The sequence below is a fragment of the Apium graveolens genome, chromosome 9 (genome assembly GCF_009905375.1).
Source record: "Apium graveolens cultivar Ventura chromosome 9, ASM990537v1, whole genome shotgun sequence".
Taxonomy (NCBI): domain Eukaryota; kingdom Viridiplantae; phylum Streptophyta; class Magnoliopsida; order Apiales; family Apiaceae; genus Apium; species Apium graveolens.
Window position 1 is genome coordinate 142,886,255 of NC_133655.1, and position 20,020 is coordinate 142,906,274.

A 20,020-nucleotide genomic window follows, 5' to 3' on the forward strand; every position below is an offset into this window, starting at 1 on the left:
GAAGCCAAACAAAAATAGGAGTCTAAAATAATTATTCTGAATTCACGACCCTGCGTGGCCGCTCAGCATAGCTGAGCGGGCGCTCAGCTTCCTGCGCGGCCGCTCAGCATAGCTGAGCGGGCACTCAGACCCTTTCTGGAAAAATGATCTGTTTGCTCCGTTTCTTCGCTGCAATCTGCTCCTCTCTTCCCACTTACAATGCTAGACACATGCCAAGGCTTATTATAGATGAATTCTCTCCCGAAATGCAAGTAATATCCTGAAATGCACAAACATTAGAAAAATGCATCAAATACGCAAAATACTTGATTTCAAGACACCAATTTAAGCTATTATAAGACGTTCTAAGTGGTATAAAATGCCACTTATCAATAACAGCTTGCAAATGATATTAATTGAGTCACTTGATAATGTGATGTACAACAATATTGTCAACTGTGACACTGCCAAGCAGATATGGGAAAAGATTGAGATACTATGTGAAGGAACTGAGGAGGTTAGATCTAATCAAAGAATTATACTGATTTTATAGTATGAGGGTTTCATGGCTAAGCCTAAGGAAAGCATTACTGATGTGTTTGAAAGATTCAATAAGCTGATAAATGACTTGTAGCTTCATGATAAATACTATAAAGCTGAAGAGGTGAATCTAAAGTTCTTGCTTACTCTCCCTGACCATTTGGAACAGAAAATCTCAGCAATCAGGGAAGGGAGAGACTTGAGCAGAATAACTCTGGAGATTCTATATGGAATTCTCAAAACATATGAACTAGAGATGATTTAAAGGCAATCGTCGAGGTCTGTTTAAGGACATGTTGTGGATGGCTCAAGTGCTTTAATTGTAAATGAAAGCCACTCCCTCAATGATGAACTAAGATCCCAAACTTCAGTTGCCTTAACAAGTGAGCAGAGAACAAATGATTCACATGAGCAAGTCATACTAGAGTTGGAAAAGGATGAGTTATACACTCTTGAAGAACTGGATGAGCTAGATCAGTCAATGGCCTATCTAGCTAGAAAATTCTCTAACATTAGAGTAAAGAAGCCAAGGTACTTCAGAAATAAAGGACAATCCTTCAACAAAGACAACAACTGGAAAGAGAAAGGGAAGTACAATTCTGACAGCAAGAGTGGTTACAAAACTGGATATGTTGACAGATCTAATATAAGGTGCTTCAATTGTGATGAACTAGGCCACTTTGCTACAGAATGCAGGAAACCTAAGAAGGTGAAGAAAGACAAAGCTTATCTTGAAATGGAGGCAAAGTATGAAGCTCTTCTGAAAAAGCAGCAGAGCAAAGCTTACATTGCGGAGGAAAAGAGTTGGGATGATTCAGATAATGATGAAGATGAGGAAGTTGGAAACTATGCTCTAATGGCTTTGGAACAAGGTGAATCATCCTCATCAAAAGCACAGACACCAACTCTTACCACTATTGATTTAAACATGAATCAATACAAGGAAACTGTTGAAAAGATGAGCACATAAATGTTTCATATTCACACAAGCATGGTTGCTGCTAATGAAGAAGGTAGCAGATTAATAAAGATAAATAAGAAGCTCGAGGGTGAGAAGCAAGAAACTGAATTGTTGTTAGTTGAGCTTGAAGCTTTAAAACAAGAAAATGCTTATCTCATGAACAAGCTCAAGTATGCAAATGAAATTGAAGCAGTGTTAAGGGAGAAGCTAGAAAAGAATGAAGTAAAGATGAAATCTTTCAAAAATGCATCTGAATTGGTCGAACAGTATCATGAGAAGAATAATCCATGTACAAACATTGCTATTGGCCTTGACTATGATGACATGAGTGACAAAAAGAAAACTGTAGGTGACAAAGGGAAAGCCAAGAAGACTGAGAATGCTCCAACCTTTTTGAAAGAAGTTAATGCACCTATATTGTAACGACCCCAAATCCGGGGTCAGAGGATTTTATCGTCACTATAAAACCTCAATCCAAATTAACCTGTTAAATCAAAATTAAATGCCAGCGGAAGATATTTATCATAAATGACCCCAAACTAATCCAAGATCTTTTAAGGTTACAGTTCTAGAAACAAGTATTCCAAATTCCCTCAATAAATTTTTCACTTTCTTTTAAAACACTTTTCAACAATTCTCAATCTCAAAGCTAAACCCCCTAGTATAACTGTGAAAAGAAGTATACTAGGCCCAATTAAAATATACAATGATAATATAATATAATATAAATAACTTTATACAATAAAACTTATACTAGCCCGCAAACCCTGGACCAGCCACCTTCCAAAAGCTTCTTCTTTGCTTCCTCGAATTATGCAGCTAAACAGTGCATGCTAATCCTCACTGGAGGTTAAATTTGAAAATAGGCAAGTATGAGCGAAAGAAATGCTCAGCAAGATCATTATAGAGAATATAGGGTCGTTTTGATATAAAACCGACATCGCATTAGAGCAGAACATTTAAAATTATAATTGCTGAATCATAAAACTCTTTTGGATATTTTCAAGCGAAAGGCTTCAGCAATACTTTGAATCTCAACGAGAATAAAACTCAAAAAATAGTGTTTACGGAAATATCGTAAACAATAATAACATGAAACAGTGATTATGGACTGAATCATAAATTTTATTCAAAACCGAACTCTTGAAATTAATACTTATTTTGCTGCCATATCAAATTAGATATCAATACGAACTTTGATGCTCACAACATTCCATACTGAAGTCAACATCAATCATCTATACTAATACCACCTTTGATATTTAACAACAACGTAAGTATCAGCATAAATCAGAATCTGAATCAAAACCGCAATTCACTTTTAATCCAAAACAGAATCAGTTGATAAATCATTTATTCTATGATTATCAAGACAATAAAGAAATTTAGATATCAATTTAGATTGGAACCAATAACATTTCATGTTGTTCCCGATGATCAGTTACGAAACAACACCGGTATCCCGCAGCCATACCGTAAATATAGGTATTACCCGTATCCCGAAGACATACGGTACTTATAGGGCGCCAGAAAAGGCATAACTAGCCTTGAAAGATATTACAACTGGACTGATATCTCAATCACCTACGCTGTAACTAATAACCAGTAACCCGTAACCATTCTAATCTTAAAAATATTGAAAAAGGAGCCGATTCAATCGACATCCTAAATAATTTTATTCCCCCATTCACTTGGGCAGGAATACTCGCAACAAAATCATCTTTCTCAAAATCCAAAATATTTATAAATCCAGCAATTTGATAAGTAAAATCACTTAGCTATTCTGAACCTTGAATAGCAGAAGAGTACTTTCATAAACAGAATCATTTAATTCAGCGATATGTAAAACATTTATCTATTACGAACCGAAAAGGGAAAGCAATACTTGCACGAAAAGATTTAAAATAAATATCACTTGAACAATAAGTGATGATAGGGATACTTGCCTTTGAGATTTAGCAGTTAGTCACACTCGCAAAGATGTATCTATTCCGACATTCTGTCTCAAAACATCAATGTCTTTCTTTTCAACACTTTACTGATATGCTGCTCCTGCGATTGCTAGAAGCCAAATATCCAATACCATTCCATTCCATTCTTTATCCAACATCTTGTCCTGATCAACTCGAATGATCCGCATCTATCATTAAAAGATAACACTTTAATCGTCTAAACGATAATTACTCGACAAATTGCGCGTCAAAACCCTAATGTCTACCCATACGATAGCCCACACATAAAGGAAACAGTCAAACACAAAACTCTTGACCCACGTACACACGTAATTCACATAACACATAATCATATAATCCACGTATCACATTATTCACATCACATATGACTCGGTTCATCAAAAGGTTTAACTCGATATGTTTAAAATGGAAATCGGGTCAAAATATGATTTATCGATCAATAATTGACTCAGAATGATTCGTAAAATAAGAGACCTTTTGAAATAAAAAGGATTTGGGTCTCGAAAGTATTTTTATTAAAAGCGGAATATTTTTCTGAGTCTAGAGGCGTTCGTTTCGTATTAAACGGACGAACGGTTTATTTATAAAAATCTCTTGTCCCAACACATAATTAGGTTTCGTAAAAATTTAATTATATAACCTCGTTCGACGTCTCCGATAATCGCATGTGACGTTCCCGTATTTTCGGAATTAATTTCCCGAAAATCGGGCAGCGTCTCCTTTGTTTATCGGCCTACCCGTCGAACATCCAGACGTCAAAACACAACAACACAATCATTCGCAATCCAAAATCCAATCACCAACTTCAATTAACAACGCCAATTCTCAAATTCACCAATACCAATTAAATACAATTATTAATCGTTATTATCCGTATTTTACAATTTTTATTTGTATTTTGTGTTTTAAATTGTAGTTTATAATTTAAATCGTATTTTATATTTTTAAATCGTACGACTCAGAATTAATCATCACAGTCCACCGTCGACTCAATTTAAAACTCATTGTCGACGGTGATAAAGTTTACGGGTTCCCGTAAATTCCAGGCATCCTACATAAAATCCATCGATTAATAATATAATCCTCGCACCAAAATTATTTTATTTCACGTATATTACTCAAAATATTCCTGCAGAGAAACAAATAAAATAATTAAAACAATTTCCATTCGGACATGACACACGCGCGTAACAACAACGCGCCCACCAACACAGCAGAATCGGGAAACAGGGGCGGCCGGAGAAACGGCCGGAGAACCACAGTTAAACATCACACACGCAAACGCGCACACACATAACAACACATACACACAAAACGTATACCTACAGCAAGCATATATATATATATACATGAAGCAATCGGAGTATAAACAAAAAGGAAAGAGGGCGGAGATTCCGCCGGAAAATGAAGCAAAACAGCGGCGGCTTACCGAAGCCAGAGGAAAAACCCGAGGAAAAAAAACGAAGAAGATGAGGGAGATAGCAGGGAGAGACAAGAGCGAGAGTAGAGAGAAATTGAGAGATTTACGAGAGAGACGGGATAGGAGGAGAGATTGTAAAAATGGAGAAGAAGAACCGGGTTATACCCGATTAAAAACCCCCCCTTCTGCTGTTTTTTTTGTTTATAAACCCCGCATCAAAATATTATCTGAACCGCACATTAATTATTTAACGAACAATTCACGGGTAATTAAAACTCGAACATTAATAAGATATTTTATAACATATCACAAATATTTAAAAGTTAATAAAAATAGGATTTTCGAAACTTTAAAATAATTTTTAAAACACAATTTATACCTGTTTTTAACGAATAAACGAAACAACGCGCAGGTGAAATTTATCCAAAAAATTACCAAAGTAATTTTAAAATTCTCGGAATATTTGAAGAATTCTAGAATTAATTACTGATTTTACAATTAAATGCAATCAAAAATCATTTAAAGATAAATAAACAATACAATATTGATTTTTAAATTTCATAAATTCCTAAAAATAATAAATAACATTGTAAAGCAATAAAAATGATTTTAGAGACAATCCAAATATTTATGGAAATAATTTTTGAATAAAATCACCTTTAACTATAAAACAAATAACACAGCGTCACAACTAAATACACAAATGATTCTCGAACACCAACAATCACACATAATTAATAAAAATATTAATAAAAATAATATCTAGCTGACAGAAGCCATACACATAGTTTATTTATTAATTCAGAATCACATTTATATATTGGATCTGAAAATAGATTACTTAGCCGCTAAGTAACTATATAACGATACAATTTAAATACCAGAATTGGATAATCATCAAAACCGGGCTTTTCATAAAACACTATATACGAAAAGAATGTAAAAATATCCCGTCTTTCGAGAATACGGGTTTTGTTGATTTATCGAAATAACTATCGTATCGAAAATCTTACGCCGGGCCGCGCACGGGTCAAACCGTAATCCGGATCGAAAAAATTAAAACACGGAAAATGTCTGGAATTACCAGATTAGGTTAGGAAGGAGTTTTCGGAAGAGTTTTGGGTTAAAAAATGCAAAAACGATTGAAGTTGGACGATTCCCGGCTTTATAAAATAGTTTTATAATTACTCTGAAAATAATTATTAAATCTATAATTCCTTATAAAATCATATAACAATCCAAAAAATACCAGAAAATTCCATAATTATCTATACTTTATTCTGGACATATTAAAAATTCAAATACTCAGATATTATCACATATAAACACCCAAACATCAATTCCAATTATCAGATAATTCACTAAAATTCACATAAAAATCACATAAACAATTCCCAAATAATAATAATAATAATATCTGAAAATATGGGATATTACATATATTCAAACCATGTGTAGTCAACTTCAGTGAAGAAGAATTGAGTATCAAGCAAGAAATTTCTAATAAAGATAAAGGGAAGAAAACCGAAGAATCAGTTCAGTCTTCCAATACTGAAGAGAAACTCATGAACAAACAAAGTCCCAAGACTCCTGTTCAATAAACCAAAACTGAAGATGCAAGAAAGAGAAAGCAAAATAGAAATGGGAAAATAGGGATAAACAAAAGCAATAACTTTGCTTATGTTGCAAATGCTCCTAGAAAAAAATGTGAAAAATGTGGCTCTTCAAATCATCTTACTCACCTTTGTAAAAAGGTTGTTAGCAAGCCAGCTGAAGGAACTTGCAAATACAATGAAGCAAACTCTAATGATCCCTATTCATTATGTGACAAGTTTGACTGCATTCCTTGCAACATGAAGGTAATGAAGAGTTGCCACAAACTGATAGTAGACCTTAAAGAATCAAGAAATGAGTCTACATCAGAAGGAAAATGTGCATAACAATCACTGAATTCTGTTTCGTCTAAAATTAGTCATTCTACCTCTACTGAACAAGTTACCAAGAAAAAACTACCCAACACTGCTTGGGTTTCCAAACACACTTAAGACTCATTGTGTGCAGGGCAAGTGAAGAAAGTCATCTGGATCATAGACAGTGGATGTTCCAGGCATATGACTGGTGGTAGAGCCCTGCTATCACAGTTTGAGAAGAAAGATGGCCCATTGGTGACCTTTGGAGACAACATCAAAGGATTCAAAATGGGATATAGCAAGATTGTTCTGAAAATGTTGTCTTTAAATAATGTAGCACTGATAACTGATCTTGAAGTGAATCTTTTCAGAATTAGCATATTGTAGACAATAGTCTCAAGTCATATTCAACAAGAAGAATGCATTGTTATCAGCGTAAAAACTAGTGAAGTTGCTCTGAAGGGAGCAAAGAAAGGAAGCTTGTTTGTTGAAGATTTTGACTCAACAGATAAGGATGGTATTTGTTGCTTATACACCAAGGTATCAGGTTAAATAAACAAGCTCTGACTTAAAATCTGTGTCACTTGAATCTCAAGAAAATTAACACCTTGTCAAAAAGGAGTTGGTAAGAGACATGCATAGGATAGAGCTTGCTCAAGTTGAAGGTTGTGAGGTCTGCCAGACTAAGAAAATGAAGAAACTACTCAACAAGATAATCATGGAAACAGTAGCTCATCTCATACACCTGAGTTTGGTTGCACAACGTCAGAGGGAGTAAGAGGATCTTCAGATACTGGAAGGAAGCTCACCCTGGGATCATGGTATCCCAAGGGAATTAGTTATGGAGCTGTTGGACTTACTAATACAGATTTTGCTGGATGAAAGGTTGCCAAAAAGAGTTCCAGTGGAAGGTGTCAACTTTATCTTTCAAAGACCTGTATCCTGATATTACATTAAGCTCATTTTTGTACCAACAGAAAAACATCTAGCTGACATTTTTACTAAACCTTTGGATGAAGCAACCTTCACTAGACTTGTAACTGAAATTGGAATGCTCAATTTTTCATCCTAAGGCAAGAACTCAACTAATGGTTTGCAATAGATTAATCTCCAGTAAATTAAAATTACTTTGATTAAATTGGAAATTAACTGAAATATGAATATGAATATTCCAGAAATCTCTGTATATTTGTTTTTCAAATTCAATTAACTTGGAATTTTTCAAATTCTGAGTAAACTGCTTAGTTTTTAATTTACGTCCTTAATATGTAAAATTAACTCAAGGCAGAATTTCATTAACCAAAAGTATTTAGAGAAATGAGTTCTTGATAAGTATAAATTGACTTCTCGACAAGTCATTTTAGGACTTCTCGAGTGAGTCCTCGATAAGTCAACTTACTGACTTCTCGAGTGACTTCTCGATAGGTTTAAAATGACTTATCGATAAGTCCTTATAAAGTTCTCTAATAGTGTTCATTCACAGAGTTCTCTACAAGTACAATTCTTGACTTATTAAAAACTCAGAACTGAGATAATTTAAATTAATGGATTATTTTGGTAAAATATTTTTGGAAAATTTATTCTAATTTTATTGTAAATTTATTCAAGTAAAAGTTAGAATTAGTTCAGTCCAATCTTTGGACAAACTGGGTATTTATTTGACATTTCGATAAGTCAAGTTTGAGTTCTCTCTAAGAGTAATTTAAAATGACTTCTCGACATGTACTTCACTTCTCTAAATGACTTCTCGGTAGACAAACTCCAAATATCTATTTTTGAGTTCTCGCCAAGTCATCTTCTTTTACTATAAATACCCAGACTTCTCGATAGATACTATTACTCACAACTTTCGAGATCTAAAGTGACCTAGCTTTCAATCCAAAATATTGGCCCATATCCTTATCAATAATCACTGGAGAGATTTAGGACTTATCCTTATCCTATGCCTGATATGAGATCCAATGCACAATCTAGTAAAGCTATTATTCCTGAACCTGTGGAAGTACAAACACATGATTACCAATAGAGATCTTCCCATGCCGCAACCATTGTTTCATAACCTTTAGAAGCTAGGAAACCAACTACCCCATCTTCCCAAAAAGGTGAGGTCAGTAAAAGGAAGAGAAAGGGGATAAGCCTAGCTGTGATAACTGAGAGTGGTGAGGAGAGAGCTGAAAAAGAACCACCTCTGGTCAAAAGATCCAAAAGGAGCAAACAAACTGAGCTGACCCCTCTACCCTCCTCTACATCCTCTCAACAAGATGCATTTGTAAAAATAACCAGGAGTGAGTCTACACAGCCTGCACAAAAAGCAATTCAAGTGTATGGTAGGAGAAATAAGGAAGACACACATTGTGAGAGCACATCTCTTGAAACTCCCCCCTCTATTCAGGGGGAGCTGCCAACACTCATAACTGAGCAACAATCTCTTCTATATAATCTTTCTTCTATATCAATTCCACTTGAATCCATTTCTCAAGTGCACCAAAAATCAAGTGACTTAACTCAAGAAGCTTTGCTCACCACCCAGACACCTCATTTAGATGGTGAGAGGCTACATGTTGGGGTAGACCTTGATGACACCATCACAAACATGGGGGGTTCATCAGTCTTTACTGAAGACTCCATGGATACCTCTAATGCACCTTCATGTGCAAAATAGTCTTCACAAACTGAAAGGTTTGAGTGTAGTACTACTGAGGGGGAGCTATTTAAATCCTCTCCAATTTAATTGGAGGTTCCTTATGAAGGAACAACTCCCCCCATAACCCTAGCAGAAAATGCCTCTACAGCTGAAGCTAGGAGTACACTTGCCCATGATCCTGTCATGGGGGAGGCAAGCATATCACATTCAAGTGCCAGTGTGTTGCAAGACACACAAGGGTTTGAGGCTGGTGACATGACAGTAACCCAGTCAAATCCCCTCCAATTCAATTGGAGGTTCCCACTACAAGTAGAGGACAACACACTGTCAAAACCACATAGCAATATGTGAGTCAAACTGTGATCTCAGTCACAGGAGTTTCTGATGAACCATCCACCTCTCAACCTCAATAACCTCACATACTCTCTCAGTGGCTACAAGAATCTGCCTCTCAACCAACCTCTGTAGATGATCTACTAGTAGATCAGATCTCTGGACTGACCAACATCTCACAACATCTTCTAACTTCAGACATGAGCAACCAAGACTATCAGGCTATCATGTTTTCTTATAATGAAGAGGTTGAGGAGCAAAACGAGAAAATTATCAATGATGCTGAGCCAGATGGGAATGTGGATGCATGGCTGTCTGATGACTTTGCCTTAGAGATGAATAAAGTTCTGGCCAAATTTCGAGAAGAATATGTTACTATTCTGAGCAGCAATGCAAGAGACTTGAATCCAGAAGCTGTCTATAATGCCATTACAGATGTATACAAAGCTCAGCTCAAAGTATTTCATCTGTTTGGTAAGGCTCTTAAAATCAAATTTACTGGCCATGAAGACAGAATCAGAAAATTGGTGATTGAGAAAATGGACAAGATCATACCATCTCAAGAGCAGATCTCTTATAAATTCAAACATTTTCCTGAGCAAATGACCAGGATGGATCTTGCCTCCATTGAGAAGGAAGTCAAAAATCTCAAATAATCGTTCACTAATCTCCATGAAATGATCCAGAACCAAATTACTCATTCAAATGAGACCAAGGTTCAGCTGGATCAACTTCACCAGAGTAGATTTAAGCCCTCAGGTTTGCTAATGAAAGGGATCAAAGAGGCTATAGAAGAACACTTTGGCACATCTAGCAGCTCTTATCATCCTGGATCCACTTCAATAAATCTGCAAATTCAGTCTCTACAGGGTCAAGTCACAACATAACAAAACTCCAACTCCTCTCTCACTGCATAAGTTGAGGCTTTGACATCTCTTGTCAAAAGCCAACAAACAGATATCCAAACTCTGGTGGATTCTCATAAGTATCTTCAAATGCAGAATTCTATAGCTTTAGGAGCCATCATGGGTAAACTCAACATACCACTCCCTTCTTTTCCTGAACAAGTAAGGCCTGAAATCCCTACTCCCCTTCTCATGCATGTTAACAAGACTAAGGGGGAGATAGAGGCTAGGTTGGCACAATCAAGGTCATCTTAACATCAGGTTCAGGGTGCTGGAAAGAAAACTAAAGAAGTTGATCTTGACAAAGAGAGACTTATTAGGTCTGCTGAAGGACCTAGTTTGAGCAGAGAGTTTGAAGAACTACTCAATGCCTTAAAAGCTTCTCTCAACAATAATCACTTCACATATAAAAGACCCTGGAAAAGACAATCAATTTCATAAAAGTGATCAAAGTCAACAAGGACAACTTTCTAAAAGACAGGATCATGGTTAATGCAAATGACTCAGGGACAGACAGATGTATGCAGGTGTCCCTCAATCGCCTTGTCTCAAGGAGGGCATCTGAGTTAGATATCTTTATCAGCAAAGTTAGAGTTATAACTCGTGAGGATACCAAGCTAATGACTGCACTGAAAGATGCTCATGTAGCTGCCTTTCCTGAAGCATATCTTCATCCAAGCAAGGGTATAGCATATATTTGTCCAATCACTAAATAATTCAGATTTTTCAATATCCCTAAACAATGTGTCAAGCAATGGGAAGCTTATCATAATCCTAGGAACTAGCTTAAAAGCTAAGAAAAACAAGAACCATGATGATTTGGAAATGATAAAGCTATTAAGAAGATATCTTGACAATGCAGAAGTCAACTTGCCCAAAACTCAGTTTAACAATGATGACTTAGATGATGATGAGCACAAGAAGAGTGATCAGAATCCTTCTGGCTCAAATCCGAGTCAGTCTAGTAAGCCATCTGGTAGCAAGGGTGGAGAGAAGAAGAAGGAGGATGACAAGAAAAATGAAGAGAAGAAGAGGAGAGGGGAGAGGAAGAGCAGAAAACCTCATGACGATTCAGAAACTCAAACAACCTTAAAAATCCAAATACAACCACCTAAAACCTTAGCTCAACCCACAACATCAACTATCTCAAACATCAAACCTTCCCAAACACCTAAGCAATATTTCTTTACAGACAAACTACCAACTCCTTCCTAAAAATTCCAATCACCTCAAGTCTCACAAATCTCAAGAAAATAACAACCCTACCTTTAGCCAAACCATCACTAAAATTCAAGCTTAAATATGTTGGGAGAAAGCCTAAGAAAGTCAAGCCTGTAAGGAAGTGGAAGTCACTGAAAGGGCCATTTGTAATTGCTTTAAAGAATCTGACTTTCTACCTCTAAATTGGTGCACCTCAGATGAAGACCATTTCCAACATCCAGCTGAGGAAATTGTTAAAATCTGGGTTGTATCCCTGAGAGAAGTTAGAGTCTATTTTAAGGATGGTACATTCACTCTTCTAAACAAAAACTTAATGGATTATTTGACTCTTACAGAAATTAAGAGAGTGTTAAGTTTGTTAAAAGTCAAGGACATTGTTACAAGGACTTGGAGATCATCTTTGGCTGAATGGTTGATTGAAAGGGAGGAAACAAAGAAAAGAGATAAGGTTGAAGCTGAAGAAAGAAGAAGGAAACATGATGAAAAAATAGATATGTTTATAAAAAGAACAGAAGAGTTGAAAGCAAAAGGAATGAGCATAATTTCTAAAGATGGTAGATTTCTAAACATCAAAGTTGGTGGATTCTCAAGATTCAGCTTAGAGTATCTGGACCAGGGTTACCCTAAGGCAGCAAGGCAAAAAACTTGTGGAAGCTCTAAGTGGAACACTCATCATAGAAGAACTTGAAATTCTTGATCACTTGAAGGATAAACTTAGAGAAGAAGCAGATGTAAAAACTGTCTTTACCTGATTCTTGTAACCTTGGAACCTGGTGAATCTTATGTTGTACAAACTGTAATTCTATCAAGCTTTATGTTTTAATTCTATCTTCCATCAGTTTTAAACTTGGGGTTAGTCTTGTTAACAGACATGAATTTGTGTGAAGCAATCTTCTCACAAATTGGGGGAGATTGTTGTAAAAGACATGCCTGTACGTTAACAAGACTAAGACAATTTGTCAACCCTAAGTAAGTTGTATTGTTATCTAAATTTGTATTTTGTACTTGTAACACTTAAAGTCTGTAAAAATGCAAAGGAGCAGATTGGAGTCTTTTTCCTAAAATAGTATCAAGCCTAAGGATTCTATCTGGAAGAAGATCAAGAAGATCATGCCTTAGAAGAATTTTGAAGAAGCTTGGAGTTGAATAAATTTGTTTGGAGAAAAATATTCTAAGTCAAGATCTCTACAAGTCACAGATTTAATGTTATAGAGAAGTCATTCGAGAACTCCAGAGAGTATCGACGGATAAGCAATATCTACTCGACGGATGAGCAATATCTACTCGATGGATGAGCTATATATCTATTCGACGGATGAGCAATATCTACTCGACGGATGAGCTATATATCTATTCGACGGATGAGCAATATCCACCGGAGTAGAGAAGTCAGGAAAGCTACTCGAGAACTCAAGAAGATATCGACAAGCCAATTTTAAGGAACTGAAGATCGGACATATCGACAAGTCATTCCATCACTAGAGAACTCCGAGTTATCGATAAGTCATAGTGAAGATGTGAAGACTAGAGATCTCGACAAGCTGAAGACCTCTACAAGTCAAACTCAATATGAAATGCTAGAGATCTCGATAAGCCTATATACTTATCGAGATGTCAAATATTCTTTTAATTCAAACTGGAGATCTCAAAGTACAGAATTGCAGATCAGTTTAATATCCAAGATAAACAATTAACAAACAATCCAACAGCTGGATTGACAAGTCTACAAAAAGTAGCTTGAAGAGTGTGCAAGATCAATGGCAAAGATTAACTGATAGAGGAAGATTAAAGTAAACACGGGATGCTAAAGATATGCTAAGCCAAAAATGGAAGATCTACTTTTCTATAAATAGAAATGACAAGTGACAGTTTAGAAAATCTAATAGCATGTTTATTATCCACTGTATAAACCAGCAGTTAACTGAGTTATAAAGTTAACACTGGTCCTCTAGTTAGAAGCAACAATTTAGATCAAATCTCTTGTATCACTCTCAAGAAGAAGCTGAGCTCTTTAACATCAAAGAGCTTAGAAATTTTGTAGAAAAACAGTCTTAATTTTTAATATAAAAATTAAGTGAGTTTTGAAGATTTGTGTTCTTTATTTTATGCAAGTTTAAATTCTGCATGAACACTTTTCTATACAAGATTTAATTTACTTTGTTCAGCCATTAACTTTCAAGAAAAGCCTAAAATCAGAAAAACACATTCACCCCCCCCCCCCCCCTCTGTGTGTGATTCATTACCTAACAAGATATATTATTTAAAATTTTATAACATATACAATTCTCAGAATAATAATTTATTTTCATCTATTGAATACTTAAAATAACATTAAGAAATATTTATGAATTTAAGTAAATTTAAAGGATTCACTTATTTAATTAGATTACGTAATGTCTTGAGGTTCTCAAAATGGTTCAAGCCACGACCCTATCTTTTCTAGACCCGCATTGTTCGTATTTACCACAAAAATAAAAAAGACCTTATTTAACTAAGTACACAGGTGGAGCCAGTCTCACGAAAAGCTGCCCTTAAGCAACAATTACATTATGTAATTTTCTCTTGTAATATGAACATAGTACGCCAGAGCTCTATAATACATTAAGAAAGATTCAAGATGAAGTACAAGACGACATCAATTTTAAAAAGAAGCCGGTTATAATTGAGGCTTACTATAAAAGTGCATCCTAGAAATTTATAATTTTGATGTAACATATAAATATTAATTTATATATTATATGGGACATATATGTATTAATTAAAAAATATTATCTTATAAATTTAGCGAGTTATTAATTTAGCATAAAGGGTCCGACTCGGGGTTACAAGAAATTATTAATTTAACGAGGTTATTAATTTATCTAGTATTAATTTATCGAGGTTTAACTGTAGTATTAAATAGATTATTTTATTATTATTATACAAAAAAAAGAAAAAAATGGTAACGAACAAGCAAATTTGTTTGAGGTCAAAGAAAATGTAAATATTAAAATTCTAAAAATTAGGTCTGACATCAACATGATCTTGCAGTTGAAGTACAAATTTTAATCCCTGCCGACTTTGAATTGGAAGTCAACCCGGAAACCTTTAACATGCATTACTTTATAAAAAATAATGACAGAAATAGTAAAGAAGTTTCTGATAATTCATCAGAATCACATCATCTACACAATCTACATACAATGGATAGTTTGTTATAGATTGATAAAACTAAAAATGGCTTTCATAGCTGATGCCGCTCTAGGCATGAGCATAACTGAACTACGTAAAGTCATTGTAGCCGTTGCTAAACAAATCTTAACCTTCAAATCCAATCTCAAAACCTTAGAAAAAACACTTAAATATGTTAAACTCATTTTCCATAACATCGAAAAGCTTCACAATGTTCTAAATCATCCTAACCAAGAAATCGATCATTTCACAGAGCAGTTAAAGATTGGTGTAAATCTTGTGAACAAATGCAGTACAATAAAAAAGTGAAATGTATTAAAAATATACATTCATTCACAGAGGTTGGTGGATTTAGATAAGTCCGTAGTGAAGTTTTTTATATAGATGTGCAGGGGTTGGTGGCTGTGAATGTTTTAAAGACTTTGATTGGTGTTAATCGACACAATGTTAAACTGGATTTGACATTAGGGTGTGTAAGGCATATGTCATAGCCTATTTGTATATTCGAGGATTTAACTCAACTCAAATAAGAATGTAATAAGTAAATAGTGGATCTACCGTCAAAGAGATCTCGCTAAGTAACATCTGTCAAAGGATTCAGAAACAAGGTTCATCTACAGACTTGAGGAATTAATTCACTGGAAGAAGTTCAAGAAATTGATCAAGCCTCAGTGATATAAATCAAGGTTGTGGATTTAATCAAGTGACAGAGATCTCGTCAGGGTATCAGATAATTACAAGGATTTAATCTGAAGAAAATCAAAGTATCAAAGTCAAGACATGAAGAAATGTCACGGAAGTTAGTCACTCATGAACCAGACAGTACATCGAGTGTCAACATTGAAGTGGTGGAATTGATTCATAATTGACTGTGATTATTAGAAGATTTTCAGAAGAATGGTTGCTGCTCAAGATTAGTATTAATTCTCTATTAATTAATTAAGTCATATAATTTAATTAAGAAAATAAATTATATCTGCAAAGATTAATTTATTTATTAATTGAATTAATTGATTAATTAATTCTGAATTAATATTAAGATTTTTCAGAATTGTTTTTTGAATTAAAATCAGTTTAAATCAGCAACACAATTGAAAATGAACTAGCATGACAATCTGGATTGTCATACCGATTGTCATGCCAAGTCATTTCAATTGTCATACCGAAAGTTACACTGGGAGGAGGATTGTCTTGCCAGTTCATTCTGATTGTCTTGCTAGTTCAATCAATAGTCTCACCGAAAGTCTTGCTAGCTCAATGGATTGTCTTGCTAGCTCAATGGATTATCTTGCTGAGCTAAAAGGATTGTCTTGCCAACAAATCAGGTGGTTGTTTTATTATTTAAACAACAGAAGCAACAGAAGTCAATCATTCATCCGAAAAACAGTTCAAGAACAGAGAAAAGCAGAAGCTGAAAAATATATCATCTCTTCTCTGCTAAAACCAAGATCACAATTTCTAGCTAGTAAAGTTAAATCCAAACCACTAGAAATCATTATCTTGTTCTTGTGTAACTATCTAGCGGATCAAAATCCCTAGAACTTAATCTCAAATCGCGTTTAGCATTTGATTCTAATTATTGCAAAAATAGAAAAAGTTCATGTCGAATTTATTCTAACTTTGTGATAATTAATTTGAGATTAATTCCTTGTAATCGATACAGTTGTTGTAACACCTTTCAAGTTTAATAATATTTTTATTTAACTTGAATTTTGTTTCACATTTTTTATTCCGCATTTAATTCGATTATTCGGTACTGTTTGTATTCAACCCCCCCTTCTACAAACACATTGGGACCTAACAATTGGTATCAGAGCCTTCTGATTAACGAACAAATCAAGATCCTAGACTTTTGTGATTTTTCAACTCCTTGAATTTTTATTTATTCAAAAAATTCATAATGACTTCACAAAAAGTTGGAACCGTTAAAATTCCACTATTTGATAAAGAAAATTATATCATGTGGAAGAAGAAGATGTTATTATTTTTACAAGTTGCAAATCCCAAATATTTGAACTTGTTAAAGAAGGGTCTAAAAACTCCGACGGTTATTGAACCAGAGGTGATAGTAGATGATGTTGTGATTACCAAAGCTAGAACCTATCCAAAAGAGCCTGAAGATTTTACTCCTGCTGAGAAGGAAGAAGCCTCCTTGGATGCCAGCCTTCAATTAATATTAATTGATTCCCTTGATCCCTTGATGAACAGACATGTGATGAACTGTAAAAATTCCAAACACATGTGGGAAACTATTGAGGTGATTAATGAAGGCACAGAGGAAGTTAGGGAGAACAAGTTGGAGATCCTAACCTCTGAGTATGAATATTTTAAATCAAATCCAGAAGAAGGAATTACTGAAGTGTTTGAGAGGTACAATGCGTTAATCAACAACCTGAACATAAATGGGAAATATTATTCAATCAGGGAGGTCAACAAAAAGTTCCTTTTAACACTTCCAACTCATCTTGAACATAGAATCACTGCCATTAGAGAAGCTAGAGATCTGAGTGAGATTTCTTTGGACAGGCTCTATGGAGTGTTAAAAACCTATGAGTTGGAGCAGATTCAACAGAAGGAAGTCTACGGGAAGGATAGAATGGTCAGCACATCTACTGCACTTGTAGCTGAAGGTCAACAACAACAGCAATCTCAACAATTGGAGAGAATGGTACAGTATTCCAAGGCTGAGGAAAATATGTTAGTAGCAGAATATGATCCTCCTACTACAAATCAATCAAGTGATGATTTTTATTCCTTGGAAGAGCTGGAGCAATTGGAAGACGAGTCAATGGCCCAAATTTTCAAGAGATTCTCCCATGTCAGATTCAAGAGGAATCCCAAGCTTAAGTACAAGTCCAACTACAACAAATTCCAGAAAGGTGGATCTTCATCCTCTAACACCAGCAGTGGTGGATACAAAACAGGGATGGTTGATCGGAGCACCATCAGATGCTATAACTGCAATGAGTTGGGACACTTTGCCACAGAATGTAGGAAGCCAAAGCAAGTAAGAAAAAACTCTGAAAGGGCTTATCTGGCAAAGGGAAGAAGCTGGGATGATACTGACAGTGAAGATGAAGATGAAGGAAATCTTGCTCTTATGGCTCTTGATGGAAAAACTTCATCGTCAAGAATAGAGGTAAAACTTTCTGATGCTGAAATGGTTTATCATCTAAGAGGCAACTTAGATAATGCACGTCGTGATAATGAACTGTTAAGTTTACAGATCAAAGACCTTGAGAAAGAGGTCAATGAATTAAGACTTGTGCATATTAATCAAGACAAATTAAAAGAACAAATATCTTTTCTAGAGAATAGAGTTGACTGTTACAGAAAACTCGAAACTATTCTCAAAGACAAGATCACCGGTCTTGAGACTAAGGTTAGAGCCTACTTCAATTCTTGTTCGAAGGCTAAAGAGTTCTACAGTAAGCAAGCTGTTAATCAAACATCTGGAATAGGTTATGATTACAATGCTGCTATTGGAGAATTAGGCATAAACTCCCCTCCTCGTGTCTGTGCTAAAGGGAGGGAAGTACCACATGTGCTTAAGGGTGTTGATGAACCCCTCTATAAACCATCAATTGCTGAACCATTTGATGCGACCTCTTCTGTTATTCAGGAAGAAATACGTGCTGAAGATCATGCTAATGAGAAGGTTGTTTCCAAGTCAAGTGTGTCGAAAGTTCCAGTCAAAGTTATGAAAGGAACTGAGACTAACTCAGACACACATGAGTTGGATAACAAAAATGTCATGTCTGCCATGCATAAATTGCCTACTATTAATCACTCTCATAAAGCATGTGGTGTTTCTAATTGTATGTCTTGTGCTTTTAATATGATGTATGCTTATTTTAATGGTAAGCATATTTCTAATGATAAGACTACTCCTCGTCAGCATGTGAATAACAAGAAGCATGATAGGTCTAAGACTGCTAGTCCTTCTAAGGCTAGAAAGGAGACATTTATGCCTAAGCTTAAACAGAAATTTGTTAAGGCTGTTTACAAGGTCAAATGTTCAGTCATTGAGAAAGTTGAGGCAATTAAAATTAAAAATGTTATTTTGCCTGACAAAGGACAGTTCTACAAGTATGCCGGGCCCAACCAAGTTTGGGTTCCGAAGAAGGTCTAATCCATTTGTAGTGCAGGGCATTAAACAGGTGTAACCGGTAGTGTGGATTCTTGACAGTGGATCATCAAGACATATGACCGGAGATAGAGCCCTGCTATCAAATGTGGATTGAGAAAGCTGGCCCCCTGGTTACCTTTGGAGATAACAGCAAAGGTTTATCCGAGGGATATGGCTGTTTGCAAGCTGGTAATGTTATCTTGAACTTGTAAATAGTTTCTATATTTTTGCTATATTTATATAAGTTTGTATTTGTATTTTTTTTTGTAATTGTAAATATTGTATGATATATGAAATTGAATGCTGATATCTTGTTGATAGATATTTGGTATTTAATTCATTGATATTTTATTTTTATTGTTTTATTTTTATTTTATTTTAAATATAATGCAACATAACAATTAGTATATAAAGTACTTGACAAGTATCGGTCAATGATATGTTGTTAACATTATGTTGCATATATTTGTAAGCTTTTGACATGAATGAGAATTACTTAGACTTTACCCTAAGTGATCAATGTTTTATCAAAAACTCATTCATATTGAAAAACAAAATCAAACTTCTTTCTACATTAGTGATTTCTTATTTCATGTAAAATCTTTTGAAATCACTATTGTAAATCATTTTCTCTCTATTACCATATGTTCTGTGTTACAGGTTCAGTCTCCAATGACTTTCTTTCATTGACAGTCATGAGGTTGAAAACCCACAACGTCTATCCCAGAATGTAAAGACAATCATAAAAACAGAACCAACCAACACTCTCTTACCACTAAATGTAGTATGAATGAGCGTAAGGGAGATAGTGCCTTAGTGCACCACATAAGGAAG